The 21,780-nt window shown below is 38.6% G+C and overlaps 1 long non-coding RNA gene across 1 annotated transcript in view; it reads left to right on the top strand.

Moving 5' to 3' along the window:
- Positions 1 to 1,534: 1,534 nt before the first annotated feature.
- The window catches only part of LOC106014386 (uncharacterized), a 64,072-nt gene continuing 43,826 nt past the window's right edge, over positions 1,535 to 21,780 (top strand). The window contains exon 1 of the long non-coding RNA XR_011806710.1: positions 1,535 to 1,921. This is a non-coding gene — a long non-coding RNA (uncharacterized lncRNA). The remainder of the gene's footprint in view (positions 1,922 to 21,780) is intronic.

The raw sequence follows: 21,780 nt of genomic DNA, 5'->3' as shown, positions 1-21,780 counted from the left end.
GGAGAATACTTAGCACCTGGAGTACCGTGTCCAGTTCTGGGCTCCGCACTACACGAGAAACATGGAGCTTCTGGAGAGAGTCCTATGAAGGTTCATGAAGACGGTGAAGGGACTGCAGCACCTCTCCTATGAGGAAAGGCAGTGAATGTTCAGCCTGGAGAAAAGGAGGTTCGGGGTGGGTCTCTTCAGTGTATGTGAACACCTGCAGGGAGAGTTCAAAGAGGCCAGAGCCAGGCTCTTCAGTGGTGTTCAGTGCCAGAACAAGAGGCGAGAGGCACAAACTGGAATGCAGGAGGCTCCATCTGAACATCAGGAAACACTTTCCTACTGTAGGTGTGATTAAGCACAAGAACAGGTTGCCCAGAGAGTAGCCTCTGTCTGTTCCGGGTGTCCTTGCTTGAGCAGGGAGATTGGACCAATGATTTCCACAGGTCCCTTCCAGCCACAGCCATTTTATGATTCTGTGAGGATCTGTGTGTAGTCAGATACCTAAGGAATACAAAAGAGTATCATAACACTTGAGCACACACATCTCTTTCCTGAAACTCTTTCTACAAAATCACTTATTTCTAATGAAATGTATCATGCATGAGTACCAGTATTGCAGTCAAATACTTTGCAACTGTTCTAAATCAAAGCTTTTCTTCAGAAAACAGCATCCTCTTTTTTTTTTTCTCCTAATTTTTGTTCTCAAAATGACTGCAGTACCTGATTTTTATAAAGTGAGAGGTCTCTTATAGCCAACTAAAAAACTGGTTTATAGTCTAGTAGAGACTATTCTACTATTTCTGTAATCAGTAGAGAGATGTGAAATATCTCTTGGAAATGCCTATTTTTCTTTATTCACTGTAAAGGGAACCGATTCAACTAGCTTAGATTAAATGCCTTACTTTTAGAAACCTAAAATTAAACATTTTAAGCCATTTTACTACAAAGGTAGCAGCAGCCATTAAAGAGAAGTGTGCTTTAGAGAACATAAAATAAACTACTAATGGTCACACTTCTAAACCTGAGCCAACAACCTTGAAAAACAAACATGCAGGTTGAATAACAAATTTTGCTATTAAAAAAAGTAAAGAGAAACTTAAGCTTAAACTTTTCTCCTAGTTTTCTTAGTAACAAAGCAATCTAAGCAGTGTTTTCCATTTCTTCACTCTCAGAAGGAAAAAAAAAAAAAAAGAGAGAGAGAGAGAAAAGATAAATTGGAGCAAATGAGGAGACTTCTAGTGTATTTTATTTTGTATACAAGCAAAGACAAATTCAATATTGATAAAAATTCAGAGAGCTTTATTAAACCTATCTGTATTAAGCCTAGCCTAGAATTATAACTACAAGAGAAACCTAAAGTAGGCAACTTTGGATAGCAGGCTGTAGGAACTGCACACTGCTGTCTTGAATTTATATGCTGCAGCAGTCTTGACGCAGAAGCTAGGTAGGTGGTCCAAGTACGACTCCTGCAGATTTACTGGATGTCACCCATATCTGCACTGTTTTCTCCCAGCTGAGTTTGACCTAGGACACTTACTGCTTTCAATCTTCATGCCAGAGAAAAGGAAAGTAAACTAAATACATACATTAAGAAAGAGATGTAGTACAATACAAGTTAAAAAAAAAAAAGAATCCGGAAAATCAGGAAAACATTATCATTTCTCTCATCTTTTGCTAAGAGACAAGAGAAATGAGAGGCAGATGTGTTTCTACCTGAGCAGGGGAATGAGGCTGGTAAAGCCTGCTATTGGGAGGGAAAATTAACTCTGTGGAGAACAGACCAAACCAGATACACAGAGAAACATGCAAACTTTTTCTTTCCCTTTCTCCTTCCCCCCATGTGCCTACCTGACTACATATCACCGTGGCTTCTCTCCAGCTGCAGCAGAAAGGCACAGGAACAAGGGACTCCTGAACATGCCTGCACCTCCTGGTAAGTCCATATCTGCTGAAACTGGTTGCACAATTTTTTTGAGCTCTCTTTTAAAGAGCTCTTTAAAGTTTCACAGACAGACAAGCTGCTATGGGGGCTAATGTTGGTATAGATTTTACCTTTTCCTTAGTAAATGTCCCTGTTACAGCCAACCCATCTTTTCTCTTGTACAGCTGTCTGTGAGGAATGCTCTCATCTCAGAAGCAATTCAGCTTGGATAGCCAACGAGTTTTGAGTTTAAGCAAAAAAAAAAAACAACAAACATGCATGCAGGACATCAGAAAGATGCAGAAAAACTTAAATAGAAACCCTCAAAATATTTCTATTTGCATGTAAGTAACCTTTGGTAACAAAATAAAATAGGAGAGAAAATATGGAAAATATATACAAAAATGAGTTACAGAAGAATGCATTAACATAAGTGTTTCCAGAGACAGAATAAATCCTTGGTGAGCAAGCAGCAGAAAAAAATAAATAAATAAATAAATAAAAATGCATTGTTTAGCCATAACTTTCTGCATGTGTTCTTGAGCCCTTCTGCCCTCCTCATTTAGCATTATAGTCCTTAGCTGATACTGGGCATATAGCTCCTTACTGAATAAAGTTTTCTGAATCAAAGAAGGCTAAGCAGCATGCTGAAGCACAGGTCTTTCGAGTGTCCAGATGTCTTAATTATCAGCTCACCCTGTGGCTCTGGTTGGGACCACTCCGGCTAGCTCTCTCAAGACAATAATTAGAGAGAGTGTATTCCAAGGACTGCCCAAAAAAGTCATTATGGATCAGTCTGCCCATCAGCACTACCCCAGAAGCCTCACACAGCTCTACATGCCCTCCTGTCACATCATGGATCATGTACCATATAGAGAATAGGAAGAATAAGTCAGCCTGATGTGCCTTGCGCAGTGAGGGCACGAGTTAAGTCTGTGCCACTTGATTTCTGTGCTTTGGATTGCTCCCTCTTTCACTTAGCAGTATGGACAGAGCCATAGATGACAACTACCTTTGCCTTTTTTTCCAACCTGAAATTTGTTATGAACTCTTGCATGTCCATATGGTTTGAAAGGATGATTTATAAGCATCTTGTCAGCAGGTGGGAGAAACAATCAGCAGGTTATATAAAACAACTAGGTAGCACCGCCCTACCTCATGAAGGTGGAAGAGGTTTTGGTCAGGTCCTTAAACCTTTTCTCTCCAGGCGAATCTCTTAGGCATGAGTGGAATGCTTAAGTGGTCTCTAAGTTCGGTTCCAAGGGTACAAACAAGTTTCAGCTGTTAGTAGCATATTCAGATATTTCACTCCCACCTCTGCTGACATCAATAGATCACCCTGACTGATAAATCAAGCCTGCTTGCTGCTGATTGTATCTGCACTTTTTACAAACACACCAACCTCCTACATAATATCCTCCTCCATCCCAAACTGAAGGAAGTAAGGAAGTGCTGAAAATTGGTATTTGTCATTTTTTCTCCTCAGTCAGAAACAAGAACACTCGCAAAATATGCTCTTTCCAGGAAAGATTTGACCATTTTTTCTGCCCTTTTTTTTTTTTTTTTTTTTTTTTTTTTTTTTAATGGCAGCAGAATGGTTTATAACTTGATCTAGAATTTTATTTTATCCTTCAGCATTGCTGGTTGTACGGTTAATTCCTGAATAATGCACCATAGTAAAATGAGGAATTCATCTCTTGTATTCGCATTACCCTGCTGTACTAGCAGATGTCCAGTTACAGCTGTGTATCCCCTCTGCATTCCCTCTCTGAAAACATCCCAAGCCTTTCTGTTTCTGTTACACTTCTTTCCAAACAGTGTGGTATCAAGAAACATGCATCAGTAGAAGCTTTGACAAAGATTTCACTATAGTCAGCTGTGAAGGCTGTTACTGTGAGACAAGTTAGTGACAGCTCCCTAGCAAGTGTGCCTGCAGGTTTATTGGTGCCAAAAGTGTTGGGAAGTGAGAAAGCTAGTTAAATGCATGCAGATATTCAGGCTATGCCAGGCCTTACATTCTACCTCACTTCAGTAATCAACAATTCCCTGCAGTATTTGAAATATTACTCATTTTGAGCATTTGAAAATGGTTTTGTAACTTTGTGGGCAAACTGATGTATTTCTGGAAGAGCAAAAGTACCTACAAAAAATATCAAAATTGGAATATTCCTTTATTTTGGTACTTCAAATATCTTTTAGCATCAAAGTTCCCTTAAAGTGAACTTTTTGTACTTACTTGAAGCATGTTTTAAAAGTGTCATTCAAACACAATTAAATAATGTTCAACCTCTGTATTTCTTCATTGAAATCAACAAAAAATTGCGTAGTCTTCAGGAGAGGGGCTTGAATATAATTATTTTATTGGTAGTAATATAAAAAAAGTCCACTTGTATCTAGGTAAACACAATTTATTGTAAAAAAAAAAAAAAAAAAAAAAAAAAGAGGTGTAATTCTGCAATCTAAATATCTATGCATGCACATATTCTCATACTTGTTCTGTTCATGTCATCAAGAGTAATCCAATACATCGATGAAAGAGAGGTCAGGACTGACTCTGTACTGTGTTGACTCTTTGTCTGCATGCATTTGGAGCTTCACATAAAAGGTTCAACACTACTTTTAGCACCTGCAGACCCCACTGAAATCAATAAACTAGTATCCTTCCACATCAGGTCTGAATCTGGCTATTGCAATCAACTTTTATTAGGCTCTTGCCAGTACCTTTAACTGATCCTGTTGGTTAGAGGGCAAAAGTATGAGCACTAAAGCATAGAGTAGATACATTCCAAGCCACATGTGCTCTATTTACTGTACAGCATGAAATATGAAGTCCAGGATTGTACAATGTAGATAATTTAAACCACGTGTAGATCAGTGAATGTAAAGCTCTGTGTATTTGATCTCAAAACCAATTAGAGCAGTTTGTTTGCTTTGATCTGAATGGAATGCTGCAGTATACACGTTATAAAACTGACTTCCAAAAGTTATTGGGCTAATAAACACTAATAATCTGGATGCTTTGTATTCCTGAGTTCCAAAAAGAAAATTGCACAAAAGAGCTGCAAAAAGTTATTGAAGGTGTGACTTTTAAAATTAACCAAATTCTCACAGAATTGCCTGAAGAGGGAAAATTGATTGGAGGGAGGGAGATGTGAGCACCCATGGCAATGACACCTTTGGAGTTGAGCCCACTTACCCTGGAATTCCTCAGTACTCCAACAAAACCTGTAGTTTTACCTAATTATTAGTACACTTTATAAGGAAGCTGGGTTCTGCGTTTGTACTGTCCCACAGAAATAAGGGACTTTAGTTTAAGGTTATTTAAAAGAGGCACGAACAGAGGCAGGCAGGTAATTTAATCAGGCTGTCCTTGGAATATATATATCTGCATCACTCAGAAGTCCGGTTTTGGGGACTAAACTATAAAACCCAAAAAGGAGGAAAGCTTATCTTGTTTCTAAAAGAGCAATTCTGAGTCATTGAATCACCTCAGAAAAACCACTGAGAAAGGCAAGGTCCTGAATCAAGGCATCTTTCACAATTGGTGCTGGTGAGACAGTGGCTCTAGCTCAGAGAAAAGATGAAAGGCTTTGCATTTGGCCTTGGCTGGGTGGGCTGGAGAATAACTATTGGAGCTAGTGCTGGTGGCCTAATAGGCACCATCAACATCTCAATGTAGGTAGAGTCTTTCCTCAGTCCCACTCCTATTAAAAGAAAAAAAATAACATGAGCAACAAGCCAGCATTCTTAGGTGATTCTTTCTCTCATTTTTGTTTGTTTTGTTTTGTTTTGTTTTGTTTTCCCACTAGGAATGGCTTCTCTTTGGAAAACAAACAAAAAACCAAATAAACAAAAATCCTAATGTATGAAATTCTAGATGGAGTAGCTTGGAGCACACAAATATAACTGAGATGCAGATCTGATTAAAGTACTGTCATAAAAATGATGACAGCTAAATGTGACTGCCTCCACAATTTTTGGAGGGGTGTCTTTTGCATAAAGATTTACAAATCTGTGAGGTAGCAAGCACTCTTTGTATTTTTTTTTTAATAGCTGATTCATATAATACTTATATACCTGTGATATCTATATTATAAAGATGGTTCAGTGTATATGCCTGGCACTTACAAATTGTAATGGAGAAAAGATGATTAACTGCACAGCAGAACTCTTTGACAATTTGCTGAACCTGTGTATCACTGACATAAATCTTTCTCCCAAGTGCCCTGACTGTCATTAACTTGAAAAATCAGCCAAGCAAAAACCTTTACAACTGAGTTCATGGAAATAGAGAGACATATTTTGTAGCTATGGTATGCAGCAGACAGCTGGGAACAGGAGAATGCTTGCAGCAGGATAATATGTTTTGCATATTTTTCAACAATACGCCATTTCTTCAAGATGGTATTTATCTGGACCCTTGTACCGTACTTAGCATGGCTTGTTTTGCTGGGTTGTGGTGACCTGCTCCATGGATTTTTTTTTCCCTGTCATTTGCAAGTACCCTCAAATAAAGCAGATGAATTCATTTCCTTCTGTGGCCTCAAAGAGGCCTGTGCTCTCTCTGCTGCTCCTCAGGAATTCAGCATCCACAAGCCACATTCACTTAACTACACTTCCGTCTGAATAGCAAATGCTAATTGCATTTGTTTCTAACCTTTTCCTCACTTGAGATGTTACACAAGAGGATGGGAACCTTCAGGCCAAGAGCTAAAGTATAAATTGAAGAGTCTTGAAGGAGGGGTTTCTGTTTTATGCTTTAAGCTTCTGTAAGTGATGAAACACAGCTTATTCTCAAAAAAAAAAATGGCCAGTTCAATAATGGATAGCTTATTACTGAAACATGTATTTGTATTTTGCTAGATTTGTCTGGACCAAACATGACTGAAATCAAAAGGACGCTTGGCATTGATAGGCTTTGGATGAAAATTGGCTAATTAAAATGAGATAAATTATATTAATAATTCAGGCGAAAAAAAATCTATCTGTAGTCACTGTGTGTGTATCATGCAAAGATTCATAATATGGTTTATTCATTGCATTTCTCCATTTTTGATGTTCATGTGCAAAGACATTGTTTTTTTTTCTAGGATCATCTGTATCTTCATTCATATATGTTTTCACTTGCCTTCCTGAACCACTTTATCCAAGAATGGAAATATAAATTGTGTAAGAAATGAAGAGGTTTACTGAGAGGTAGAAAGGAAATTATCATGTTTGAGATGACTTCATAGTCACACAGAGGTGACCTGGACCCTGAAGGCCAACAGGAGGTTGGGATGGGACACCAGCCTCACCTTTTGATTTGATTTCCCCTCCAGTGAAGCACACTTGTAATCCCAGCTACCATGTCTTGAGCTTCTGTGCCTATAAATTGCCTCTCAGTTTTGAGGCACCTCTTCTAAATACATACAAGGCAGTAAGAAGGCATATTGGGTGCAAGTCTTCTGATCAGATATATATGTCAACAGCTGTTGAGAGGAACTGTTGCCTGGGGATACTCATGCATTTCACTGCATACAAGGAGAGCCTGCATTGTCTACCTCAGGTACAGATGTTGACAATGCAGATGTCTAAAGTTCTTCAGCCTATGTGACCATTAGCAAAGGTGATAAAGCACAAGCCTGGATTTACTGGGGACTTATAAAAAGTCGGGATGTCTTCCTTTCCTCTAACACCCTTAATGTCAACATTGATATGCCAGATATTCCTCTATCCGTGTCTCAGCCAGTCACATCTGGGCCATCCCTGTACAACTAGAGTAGCAATAAAAGAAATTTTTCTTTCCTCATCCACACTTCTGTCAGAGGCATAAGCTTGTTGAGGAAAGCAAATTCCAGGTGGAATCAAGTCTGCCTACTCCCATGGAGATGAGAAATATTTGCTTTACCTTAAACTACTCATCCCCCTCCTCTGCCTGTCTGAGTATCTTCTCCTTTTGTTGCTGCTGACATTGAGAACAGGATGTGCAGAACAGTAGCTGCTGCTGTACTTGGTGTCTGTCAGCAACATCACTAGCACCCATTGCCTCACTCCCTATTCCCAACATGATTAGTAGCAAAAAAAGCCTAACTTTTCAAAGGTTTCCTCTGGCTTTTCATTCCAAGCAAGCAAGCCCATGCGTTCCGTCTGGTATACAGACACATTGGAGCTGGGTGTCTGTGTGTGAGAAAAAAGTGTAGACGGCAAAATGAAGTTATTTCCCCAAGGACAGCCCGGGTGCAGTTCAGATGCTTGTTCACAAGTATAGCTTACAATGTGCAGATATGTGTAGAGATCTAAACCTAAAAATACTAGATCACACACTTAACTTTAGGTAGAGCAGTAGTTCAACCACTGTGTATCTGCCTCTAAACATGCCATAGTCTCTAAATCATGCAGCTGGCTCTTGCACTGGGTGGCTAAGGAAGAAATGAGAGCTGCTATATGATTTTATTTTGTGTTGGTTTGGGGATTCTAAAGATCATAGGAAATATTTTGATCATCGTGCTTGCCTTTACAACTTTGTGTCACAAATCAAAACCAAAATGTCCATGTAGTCTTTTGGTCCAGGAGCCATGACTTCGAGAAGAATAGACGTTGCCATGAAGATTTCTTATATATAGGTGAGTATAAATGTGTGTGTGTATGTTTGTGTATGTACACAAAACAGAAGATGGTGGTCATGATGCAATGATTCATGTGGGGTCAGCCATATGTGGAGATTAAGCATGGGATTGTTTTCAGAAATTTCAGGGCCTACATTATACAGCTAAGAAAATCCTTGGAATCATAGAAGCACAGAATCTCCTGAGTTGGAAGGGACACAAAAGTCCAACTGTTGGCTCCACACAGGACCACCCAAAAACAACACCATATGTCTGACAGCATTATCCAAACACTTCTTGAACTCTGACAGGCTTGCTGCCATGACCACTTCCCTGGGGAGCCTGTCCCAGTGCCTGACCACCCTCTGGGTGCAGACCCTTTCCCTAACCCCCAGCCTGACCCTCCCCTGTCCCAGCTCCATGCCGTTCCCTTGGGTCCTGTCACTGCCCCAGGGAGCAGAGCTCAGCGCCTGTCCCTCTGCTCCCCTCGTGAGGGGGCTGCAGGCTGCCATGAGGCTTCCCCTCAGCCTGCTCTAGGCTCAACAAAGTGACCTCAGCTGCTTCCCATACATCTTTCCATTTCCACCATCATTATTACTGTGATTTGGAGATCCTCTGATAGTTTTATGTCTTATATTGTGGTGCCAAAAACTGCACACGGTACTCAAGGTAAGGCTGCACCCATGCAGAACAGGGAAGAACAATCCCTCCCCTTGACCAGTGCTGTGCTTGACGCACCCCAGCGTATGGTTGGCCCTCCTGTCTGCAGGGCATACTGCTGGCTCATATTCAGCATGCCATTGACCAAACCCCTTAGATCCCTTTCTGCGGGGCTGCTCTCCAGCCTCTCATCCCCCAGTCCGTCTGTGTATCCAGGGACTGGACCATTCCTGGACCATCCATTGTCCAGAATCCATCACTTGGTCTTGTTAAACTTCATATTGTTGGTGGTTGCCCAGTCCTCTAATTTGTCAATATATCAGTATGGTATTTTGCCATGCATAAATAATGATGTGAAAGGTTGTGGTTGGTTAGACACTGGAACAGATAGCCCAAAGACATTGTGGATGTCTCATCTTCAAGTTGGATGAAGAGTGTCCCTGCTTCTGGAAGGGGGGTTGGACTAGATGACCATTAAAGTCCCCATTGAACCAAAACTATTCCATAATTCTACGATTTTATGATTGTTATTGATAAAATATCACTATTGTACTATTGGGTTCATCAAAGAACAGATCCAGCAACCTGACAGTTCTGGCTTGCTTACTAACAAATAAACCTTAGAGAAAACTAGAGAGAGAAAAAAAAAATAAAATAAATTATAGTGTATAGAGAAAGAGTGAACCTGATGAAAATGCCCATATACAATATAATAATAGATGTCTGTAGCATTTGTTCCTTGGTTTTAGAGATAAAGAAACACACCCTAAAATATTCAAGAAGGTCTATTAAAAGCTATTGACTTTGGAAAGCACCAGGATAGAGAAATTTGGAGCAGCTGAGTTCGGGTGAGGAAGCAAATTCCAGATTGTAGGAAACTGGAATTCTTTAAGAGAAGCAGTTAAGCATCTAAACAAATGAGGCATTTAATATGATGATAAAAAATAGATGACAAAGAAAAATGCTTAAGTTTTTCTTTCCATAATAAAAATATACTCTTTAGAATCACTTTTTAGGCAGTCACATAACAATATCATTTGAATGTACACACACAAAAAATATTTGCATATACACACACACACATAAAGTCCATGTTTGACTAGAATGTATTAGCTAGCACCTTAAAGAGTGACTAATATAGAAACCATTTAGCCTATTGAAGTCCTTTAAGACTTCAGGAAAGCAAATGACTGAACAAGGTAGATGAATTAGAAAACAGAAAACAACCCTGTTCTTTTGATGTAAGCTATAATTTATTGATGGAGAAGCCTGTGGTAATGAAATAAAGCAGTTTGTTTCAATATAGTTGATGCACAATATAAGTGCACTTTTAACACAGATAACTAGACATAGTTATTGTTATTGATGTCTGCATGTATTTCAGTAAAAAGACAGAAGAAGAAAGCAGAAGGATGCTTCATGTTTATGCACATAATCCTTTTTACCCACAAGGGAGGTGCAGATAGATCTCACACTTGGTACAGATCACCAAGTGCATGCAGTTGTCATTACTATAAAGGGTAGGAAACACACTTCAGCCAAAGACTTCTGTCTGTCTTTAACATCCCCCTGTGTGTACAGTCAGCATGTAAGTTCATTTATCAGTTGGAGGTCATGTACAACTCCAGCAGGGCCTGGGGCATTGTGTCCCAATTTAGACTTTGTTAGTTGTCTATAAAAAGTTCAAATGCTTCCAACGCATGCTACTGTACACTAGGTACAAAGGGCCTAATGTCCTGGGTAAATTATTAATCCTCATCTTTCATAAACAAAAATGTTCCGTATTTTTAGTAAACAGGTCTGTAAAACTCAGGGGTAGTACAGTCAAAGGCTTATGAACCCTCCTCTGAACTTTGTCATCTTTGGTGTGGTATTTCCTCTCTCTGTCCAATGTCCTCGTGCAAACTGGAGGTAATAATACTTAACATAATTAGTTAATGCTTCCACACTGTTTTGAGCATAGTAATCTCTGTGTAAGTGCTTATCTGTTACTGATACATTGCAATTAAATAGCCCTTACAATGCAAAAGGTTTTTCTGTTTACAATGTATTAGATATCTGGAGAACAAAACCTGGCCCTCGAACATATCGGGCTACAGTTCCAGGGAGCAATCTTGGAAGCAGAGCAAAAAACTTTGTATTTATTGAATCAAATAGATCTGAAGGTAGACTTACAGTTAAGAAAATTCCTTGAAACTTGCCTGATTACTTTCTTCTTCTTTTTATTTTTATTTTTTTTAATCTTTCAGAGTTTTAATTTCTTAAATAAAAACAGTCTCACCCCCCCAGCTCCCTTCTATTCTTTCATGGCCTGGTCATCTCCATATTCTGTTACCTTTTTACTTTTCTTGATCGCACTTTTTACTGCCCTTCCTTTTTTCCTTTATTTCTCTATCCTGTCTAGTCCCTTCCAGGAGAAGTTGCTATTGTTTCTCAAGTTACTGAGCATCAGCGGATCTTATTCAGGTCACTTAATACGGCAACACTCCTGTGGCCTGTCTGTGTCTCTAGTTATCTTCTGGCTCTCAATATTGTCTCTTCCTGCTACAACAACTACGCTAGGCTTGGACAACCCCTTGACATGTAATGTGGTATTTACAACAAATTCAGTGAAAGGTATTCTGCAGCTCAGTTGTGTGTTTGATCTTTTGATTGATGTTAAAGAGGTTTTCAGTGAACTGTTCATAGACACATCTAGGTCTCTTCCTAAAGTAGTTCTGATTAATTTAGATTCAGGTGCAAATATCTGAAGTTTGGGATTTTTCACATTCAGAATTTCCATTTGTTTCTTTCCTGAGAAGCAACTCATAGAGAAAGTCATGAAGTTAGTTTCTGCTGAATTATAATTTCACAGCAGTATTTTCTTTAACCTATTTGGTTTTCGTTCCATTTGCAAAGGTCTTGCAAAACCAGGCCAAACAAATCATTAATTAAGAGATTACTGGAAGAGAGGAAAAAGCATGGAAAAGAATAAAAGCAAAGATTATTAAAACTGTCTCCTTGAAATTCTATAAAATATGATGGAGTTCAAAATCTTGTTTTTTCTTAAAAATGTGTCAAAAAAATTATATCTAGTGCCAATGAAAACTGTTGCTTTGGCAATACAGTATGTCATTCAGTCACTAACAAGCCCAGCTAGGTATAAACCAGTAACCCAGCTGTCAAAGGATACATCTACCTCCCCCTTGCAATCATCTCTTCCAAACCTGTTTGTTGATTCCGGTGTAGGGTGTTTGCCTGGGAACTAGTGAATAGATATTCCTTGCCAGGATAATATCTGCAAAAAGAGAGGTTTCAGTTTCATAATTAAATGACAAAGCTGAAAAGACTCTACTGAAAGATAAATTACTTCACTTTTTGTGAAAAGAGGTTTCTAGAATGGATTAATCAATACTAACAATGTAGACTTTTGAAAACAGAGCAATTTCCACAAAAGTCTTACCTATCTGTACCTATCTCTACACATACGCACACACTGAAATACACTCTACATACTGATGCACGCACACACGTATATCTTTTGTAAAGATATCTCATATATTATGTATTTTTTTCTCTCTACAAAATGAAGCAGTCATTTTCAAATGTATAACAAAAAATCTCCAAAACACTCAGTGAAATTCTGTGTAATCTTTACATGGTCTAGTGTTTTCTTAGGTGTCCTAGGTTTTATAATTTGTAAGGATCAGTATGCAGGTAAATACTAAATCTGACTGAATCTGCTTTGGCATTAAATATATAAATAAACTTGCATGAAATTGTTGTAAGGACAAAATGATCTCTGCTGGTTCTAAAGCAAAATGACATGCGTATGCAAAGTCATGCTGCAGAGAAAGATATTATCAGTTTTAATTAAAAATGGGTCAAGATGGCCAAGTTTTTTCTTTTGGCTGACTTCACTTGCCCTTTCCCTGGCAAAATCTAAGAAACCCTAGTTTTTCCTAGGACACAGCGCGGTCTGCTTTGCATTTCCCAGCTCCCTTTTATGCATTCAAAACAGTATAGAACAAAATTAGCAATCCCTTGCCCCTTCTTTCCTCAGATAATCTGACCCTATTTGTAGGATTACAATTGAAAAGAGATGCCAACAAGCAGGCAGACAAATGAGCAGGAAGATTGCAGGGACCCTCAGGTCATCAGCGTGTACCTGTGCCTCATCAGGTGCTTGCAAAGGCAGCAGCAAGAGAGTGAGGTGTCTCTGCGGTTCTTCATGAAGGGAAAAAAGTGGAAATTTTCCCCCATAGAGAAGGGTGAGAGGAGGAACTTGATGTCTTTGAAATCAGTTAAGCATGGCTTAAAGGAGGTGGGTGACAGTTTCTTGGGAAAGGGAAAAGATAGGTGACAGACATTTTGAATATGGGTATGAATAACAGGGAAGGGGGTCAAAGGAGACCTGAGGAAAGAAGTAAATGACAATGATGGTGGGTGGGACCTGGGGTGATAACCACTACAGGGACAGAATGAACAAATCATGAGGTATTTGATGCTATTTCCTTACATTAATTCCTCAGTAATTTCTTACAATACCTTGCTATAAAATCAGCACAAGACATAAAGCTGAGCTGTATTGTTCTCTGTATTCTGGAGTCAAACATTCTCTAATGTGAGGGCAAGAATTGCTCTCAAATTTGGAGATTTAATCTGATCCACAACTTGTACTTCCCCTGCTGTTTTAACTTTCCTACTTGCGTTGAGCTGGGTAATTGAGAAAGGGCTTAAGAAGCAGTTTGTCTGGTACATTACCAATTTGTCTGGCATCAGGTACTTCTACTAGATTCAGATCCTGACTTACCTTCAGGATGTGGGCAAATGACTTATCCTTTTATGTTCTGGCTTCCACATCTTTTGAAATTATTAATTATGCTTGCCTACCTCATAGGAATGTTGCAAGGATTAGCTTGTACAGAGCTTTGAGAATGCTAAGTATGGTAGTTATATTCGTTTCATGGAATAAAAACAAAGCACTTTACTCGCTACAATCCCACACTTGAAACCACCACCCATCAACAAAAAGTGACTCATAAGCACAATGAGCCAAGGATACGGTGTTTACTCCTGCAGGTTTGTTTGCACAGAAAGAACGAACTCTGCTTCCGAGTACGCCTGGCTAACCACCTTCCCAGTACAGTTGAGTGAGAAATGGCAGAGTCCAGAGGTGTGGCCCATGGCTGATAGGCAACCCATATTGCACTGAGTCCTTTCACTAGGGAGCAGAGCTGAGCAGGAAACAGAATTGTGGCAAATCAAAGTAGGCAGCTGCAGCACTGCTGATTGGGAATCAACTTCAGTGAGTCTTTCACGAATATCATTATTCAGGTCTTGAAAGTAAAATAATTATTGCTGAGAGATGAGGTACCTCACCTGTTGTATACACACCTATTGGTGGACTAGAGAGGACATCAGAGATACCAGATTAATAAACATGAAAGGAAGTTTCCAAACATAGTAGAATGAAGTCCTAGTAACCATGGTCTGGGCAAGCCTCAAGATTGGGGTGCCAGCAGGGTCAGACACCACCATGAGCAGTGGCAGTGGGGGCAGGTGCTGTTGTTAGGATGGCTGCTGGGGAATGTGCTGCTGCTGGGGGTAGTGGCTGGGGGAAGGTGTCTGGTCACTGCAGCAGCTTCATGTCTTTGCATGGGCAGTGTGCACACCTAGTCTTCCACCAAGTTTCTCATTATGATCCTTCTTTTGTAGACTCATCCACAACCAGATCTTTGGCCTTGGGTCATCTGCCCTTCCAGTACTCTACTCCATACTACTCATAACATCCAACACCTCAACACAGCTTATTCACCCACCCAACACTTTTCTTTAGCTCTCAGTGCTCCATTCCTCTCCTTCTTTTGCTCCATTTCTGAATCCTGAGCCAGTTTCAAAGTCTAGTGTGGTCTTGGCTCCAGCACACACTGTGGAGCAAACACAGGACCTCACAAGATGTCAGTTGTATTCAGCAAGAAGACATTGCTGTTGTAGCTTCTCTGAACTCATACCATTCAGATACAGTGGTGCTCACCTTGACTCAGGTCATCCTGCACACAGGCAGTCACAGCATATCTGGTACCCAAATTTTCCAGGCAGACTGAGGCCTCCCAGCAGCTGCCTACACAAGCAGAAGTGACAGCTGTCACTGCTTCAGTGGTACACATACAGCCCGGTGTGTTTGAACTAGAGGTTTTCTCTAATGTCCTTGGTCAAGTTATTCCTCCTATATTCACAACCACATTAGTTAAAGCTTAAGAGGTCAGCAAAATCACCTATTATGACTTCCTGCTTAATGCCAGTCACAGACATAGACTGTTTGCTGATCCCTCAAAGAAGTGGTATCTGCATGAGTCCTTCTTGTTTCAGTAGGTATATTCAAGATGCTCAAGACTGCTCATGTACCCTTGAGGAGTACAATGATCTTGAGATTTAGCACCTTGAGAGCGTGCTAAAGGTGCAATGCTTCACAAGAATGACACCTCTCTTGTCTATATTACAACCTAGACATACCAATACCACAACAAATATTTGCTGCCAACAAGGCATAGGGGTTAAGCAAATTATTATTCTTTCTTTGCCAGCATATTGCTACCCACCATAGTAACAGTAATATTATTCCATTGGTATTTTACACATATGAGTGTATCTTTTAGTAACCTTGCAGGTTAAGTAACTAAGCAAATATAAATGATCAATAGTTATTTTTAATGAATGCTGTCTGTTATTGCATATTCTTCCATCAAGGCACCAGAGCCAGGAGTCAGTGCCCTCACCTTGCTCTGCTACTAACACACTCCTTCAACACATTGCTTATTTTTTCTAATCCTATTACTTAGTTGCCCCAGGCTCTCAGACAGTAATGCTTTACAAAGGTTCCCATTCATTTTTTGAACACATTAAGTCATGATGACAACCTCATCGTGCCTGTCCGAGTAAAGATGGTCATGTAGTTTACATTATCTACATATGGTAACAGTAACAATTTGCTTTTTTGTAGTTCTTAATTTATAACAGAAGAGAGTTTTATATTCCAGCTGGAGAATTATCCCATTATCTACATATATCTTTCATTTTTCTCATTTAAAAATACTTTTTCACACTCTTTTTAGTTTTCCAGCAAAACATGGTTAAGTTATAAAATGGTCACTCTTGGGCTGGTCTTCATTAGGTCTAAAACAATCTGACTGCCTTAAAAAGCAAGGCTGTAATTACTGTCTGGAGCCTTTATACAGAGCTTGAACACCAGAATGTTTCCTTCAGTCTTGCTGTGTGCACATTTGCAGCATGCGCATGTGTGAATAGAAAACACAGCATGCAGATGTTTGAACTTAATACATATGTTTTGGCCCAAACCTCCTCTCCCTTTAAATGAAAAACTGGTAAGAATGACACATTCAGGTTTAATTGTCCGAAGGGGAAACAGTTTCTTAGCCAAAACAGAGTATTCTCACATCTTAACGTGTATTATGCTAACTTCTAACAAATAACTATTTATTTATTTATTTATTTATTTATTTATTTATTTATGTTTAAGTTTGACTGCAGTGGTAATGTCAGTCTATAATGATTTTACATTACTGAGAAACATAACGTAAAAAATTTAAAACCTGCAGTTTACAGTCCAGTTCTCTTAATCAACAGACCAACAAAAAAAGCCTCTTTTAATGTAGACCAGAAAATGCAGCGCATCATAACAGAAAGCCACATTATTTTGCTAGGAAAGCCAAGGTGGGATAAGTGCTGGAATGGGTAGGGTTTGCAGCCTAAAATCCTACAGGAAGTCTATTTGGATGTTCTGTTTACATGCAAACATGGAAATATGCTCTCAAGGCCTTTGGTAACCTCGTCATAATGTTATACTAGTTAATGTGACTACTGTGTGAGTTCAACATCGGCATTGTCCTATACAAGATGTATATTTATAAATAGGATTTAACTTCCAAATTAATCACAAGAATAGCTAATTATAGTTATTAAGAATCTGGGCCCTATAACCCCTAATACATTTATTCCTGAGAGAAACAAGTAGCCCTAGGGAAACTGGCAAATCTTGGAGTTCTAGGAAAAGCAATTGCTCTTCTGAGTACTCTTTCCTTGCTCCCTTCTGGGAACAAGAAGCAAAATGGGAGAACATTTTCATGCTGCTTAATGGATCATGCAGTGTCACAAGATAAACACTGACTGATCTAAAAAGGGACGAGCTAGTGCACTGAAAATGGATTATCTTTCCCCCCCCCCCCCACACTTAAAAAAGAATGGCGCTTTCTAATTAAAGTTTGTACCATGAAACACATACAAACACACAAAGTTATAAATGACTATTGAAAAGAAAGTCGAAGCAGCGCACTGCTTTGCGGTCCATGTGGAAATCAAGGAAGAAGAAAGACAATCCAGGCAAAGTGATAGAAATTGTAAAGACAATGGCAAAAGTAGAAATAATAAGAGTGTTCCCCAAGCCTAAGGAAGAGGAAAGGGGGAAATAATAACAGGATCTTTATTATGCATGAAGATTTTGTGTAGGCTGCACAACCTAAGGACATTTGGTCGTGATTAGCTGTTGCTCACCATCAGCAGATGACTAAATGACTGTAGGTTTCATAAGACAGGATTTCAGTTTAACTTTTTTTTTTTTTTCATCAGTGTTGATCACTGCAGTCTGCAAAAGCAAGTTGTCCTGAATTATATTCTGTAGCTCTCCTAACTGGAGAAGAGGCCCTTCATTGGAAATTGTCAAATCCTTTGCCATTCAGACCAACCTCACTTTCATTTTCAGCAATATTTTGATCATTTTCTCTCTTGTCACTATAACTGATGAGTAATTTGTGTTAATCCATTTACAAGAAGGACACTTTATCTTACTATGTGAGGTAAAAAAAAAAAAAAAAAAAAGGCCTACTGAGGAGAAAAACCAGCCAACCCCCCAAAACTATACTGGTTATGCAGAGAACTTTAACGGAAGGACACCCTATGACTTTTAATTCTGCTAATACCATGCATGAGGATAAGGGTATTCATTAGTTAAATAAGATACTTTCCAGTTTAAAAGCACATTCTCATTCAAGGGGTGACCATCAATCTTCAACAAAGCAGAAAAAGTGACATCTCTGGTCTTCCAAAGAATAGTTGTTATCCATAAAGAATATATCATTTGCCAGGTGGTATTTTTTAGTGTTCTCTGTCTGGATACAGCTGTTCTATGTCAAGTTGGTGATGTGTAACACATTTTTTAAAAAGCCTATTAACACAGTTGTCAGTTGGGTGTAGATGGCTGTGTACTATTGTCTGCCAAGTCTCCCCCTCCTGCCCAATTAAATTTCTTATTGAGAAGACAGAAAGCAAAATGCAGAATCATTATGCAAAACATGCTTTACTATTTACCTGGAAATGTAGGGGCAGGTTATTCTCAAACATGGATGTAGTCCTAGAAACAAAACAAAATAGTTAAATTAGGCATTGTCTCTCTAACAGACATGACACAGAGGAAGACTAGTTTTATATAGGAATTGTGTGCCCTAAAATTAATGATTTTTTTTTTGGAAAACAGGAGGAAGCAGGGTGTTATTTAGAGGTATTCTTCACCAGTTCTTGGGAACCAAATGTAAACAATATTAGCAACCTTCATTTGGAATAGTGTCAAACATGACAGGAAGCAGGAAGAAGAAAAGGCTTTACATATTTAATGCTTATTGACTTTTTCATCAGGTTTAAGATGAATCACTTCAGGATGAACCTACAGATTTGAAAGGATTACTTGTGAACCTCACTTACGCAACTTCAGTCCCCCGCTTTTATCCACTAAGTTGTGTATCCCCCTAATTTTAAACAAGCAAATGCCTGAAGAGCAACTTCATCTGAAACCAAAATGCCGTAATATAGCTAATGCAATAATGAACAGATTTTTCGTAAACAAACCTGTTTATCCACAAGTTTCTCTGGAAGAGATCTGAGGATCCAAGTGAATATAAAAACAAACAGCTTAACTGTTGCTTTCTTTGGGCAAGTCTTTGTTTTTATTTAACATGAAAATACAAGGAACTACATTTTATTGATTTGAAATGGCAACTGCCTCCTCTAGTTCAACATTATTATTTTTTCACAGAATGTGCTGTCTGATTATTTATTTGTTACTGGAAAATGACTGCAGATTTAGCAAATGTAATCACTGACAGCTTCTTGGAAAAGCATAATTTTTCCATGTACATTTAACACCTTCTTACATAACTGGGTTAGCTTTTGTCTGAACAGGAAGTTTCTGACAGACACCGTTTTTTAAATCTCACAGAGCCTTCTTGTAACACGAGCAGAACATGTTCTGAACACCAGGGTCCAGGCTGCCTATGCCAGCCTTTTGAGTGATCTTGTAAGTGTATCCCCTTGACCCCTTCTCCTAACCTGAAATGCACCTTAGTGCTAAAATGGTCCAAAATGGAAAGTGATTTCTCTATTATCACACAGGAGCCTGAGGGACAGTCAGGCCTGGTAGATTTAAAAGGGGGCAGTGAGCCTTTTCAAGGCTAACAGGTGTGAGAGGAGACTGGACTTGCCAGCTTATCTCTCAGGAAGGGGAGCCAGTTCTGTTGTACACAGGGATGGAGGCTGAAGATCACTCTTGATAGTCTTCACAGAAACACACAGACATTTGAATACATATCTAAATTGAATACAAAGGCCAGAGAGAAGACAGTTTTGTGGTTAAATTTCAGAGTATGACTTAACAGATTTGCATATTGTCCCTGTTTTTTTTGCTGTTGAATTTCTATATGGTCACGTGTAAGTTACTTTGTTTGTATAGCTCAGTTTCCCATCTATCAAACAGCAGTAATGAAGACTTTGATTCATATCCTTTATTGCTCCTAGTGTATTTACTGTATCAAAGCAATTACAGAAGTAAAAACAAATCTTTTAGATTACCTCTTTGGAGCAGTAAATATCCAAACACTCCCTCACAAATGTTTGTCTAATTGGTAGTTAAAATCTTGTAGTGGAGAAGATTCAAAAACTTATTTACTGATCCTTCAGAGTTGCAAACAATTTAATTTACACCATTTTTATTTTTTTTATAGTAATTTAAGCTTATTGCTTCTTGTCTTGCCATCCTACATATGAATTCATAGAAAGAACCATTAAGTGTCAAGGTCATTATTACTTTTTCATTATTTCTTGATCCTACTTGACATACCTGGACAGAAAAAGTCAGCTCCTAGTATCACAGGAAAATGAGGCAGCAAGTCCCACTTCCTTCATTCCTACTCCACTTCCTTCATTATCTCCTCTTCCTCTCTTTCAATAAAGTATATGCAGAGCCTCCTTTCCTTTAGCATTATTTTTTCCCTGATGGACAATAACATTTGTACCCATTTTCCTTAAAGTATGGGGACAAAGAGAACTATTGTAACCTAAATAGAACATAATTTTTAGAACCTAAATGATTCTATGATTCTAAAAGGTGTTGGACACAGACCTATATTAGGTCTTCCCTCCTATTCACCATACATATTTGCATGTCCCAGGATAAGTGCTATCTTTTCTGCAAGTCAGATGTTAGATTTATGAATCACTTTTTCCCCCCCTTTTTGCATCATGGCAACTAAACAGCTTATTTTGTGTTGCAAAGTGGAGTTACGTTTCCTCTGAGCATTCTGTATACTTGCATTTATTGAATTCTAGCTTGTGATTTGAAGTAATTTTTGTAAATAATTTAGATCATTCAACTTCTATTCCCCCAACTGCTTTGTAATTCTCACTTTTTGAGATATCTAACTAGAAGCATACTTGATTCCATTATTGATGGATTGAATCCAGCTTTCTTCATTTAAACTCCAGTCCATAAACTTAGTAATTTGTCCTCCTAAAATAAGTGTCTGTATTTCCACTAGGCAATAAAGAAAAATAGCTACCTTTGCGAATATCTGGAAGAAGATCCTCTCTGCCTAACCGGTCGAGGTCTTGTTCATGAGACAACAGGCTACTTACTTCTTTCTTTTTGGAGAGAGAGTTTACTTTAGAAGAACTACTTTACTAGACAGTAAAAATGATGACACAGAAAAATTGGGCACCTGCCCAAAAAAAGTAATTTAAAATACTGAATGTAACTAGGATCAGGATCAGGAGAGCCCTATTTTAATGTCTTCCAGACAATTGTTTGACTAGGAAGCAATTTGTAACTACCTGTAAGTCTTTTTTTTTTTTTTTTTCTTTTCCCAAGCTTTGTGCAGTAGAATGGTGACATGGGTTTAATCAGAGCCATATTTTACAATTTTCTTCTGAGGATGCCATAGAGGGTAGTTTGAATTTAAATACAAGATAAATAACATAAAATGTCATTTGTAATTAATTCTGAATTAATTCTTTATCCAATAGGCCAGCTGTCCTGGTAAAGGAGCAAAGTAGACTAATGTGTTACAATTTGTACTGACAAATTGATATTGGTTTATCACCTGATTGTTTTTCAATCTCTACAAATAAACTGACTTCTGATATTTCAGAAGAAGGAAAGCAAATCGACTGGCTTGTTTTCTTTTTCTTTTCCTCAGAAGTTCATTCGTTGCTTGCCTTTGGTGCATCTCCTGCTGTTATTCTTGTTCTATCTACTCTTATCTCTTCATTAAAATTAAATATTTTTAAAACTTGATTGCTCTC

Source organism: Anas platyrhynchos, chromosome 1, assembly GCF_047663525.1.
Source record: "Anas platyrhynchos isolate ZD024472 breed Pekin duck chromosome 1, IASCAAS_PekinDuck_T2T, whole genome shotgun sequence".
Taxonomy (NCBI): domain Eukaryota; kingdom Metazoa; phylum Chordata; class Aves; order Anseriformes; family Anatidae; genus Anas; species Anas platyrhynchos.
This window is presented reverse-complemented; position numbering and strand designations above follow the sequence as displayed.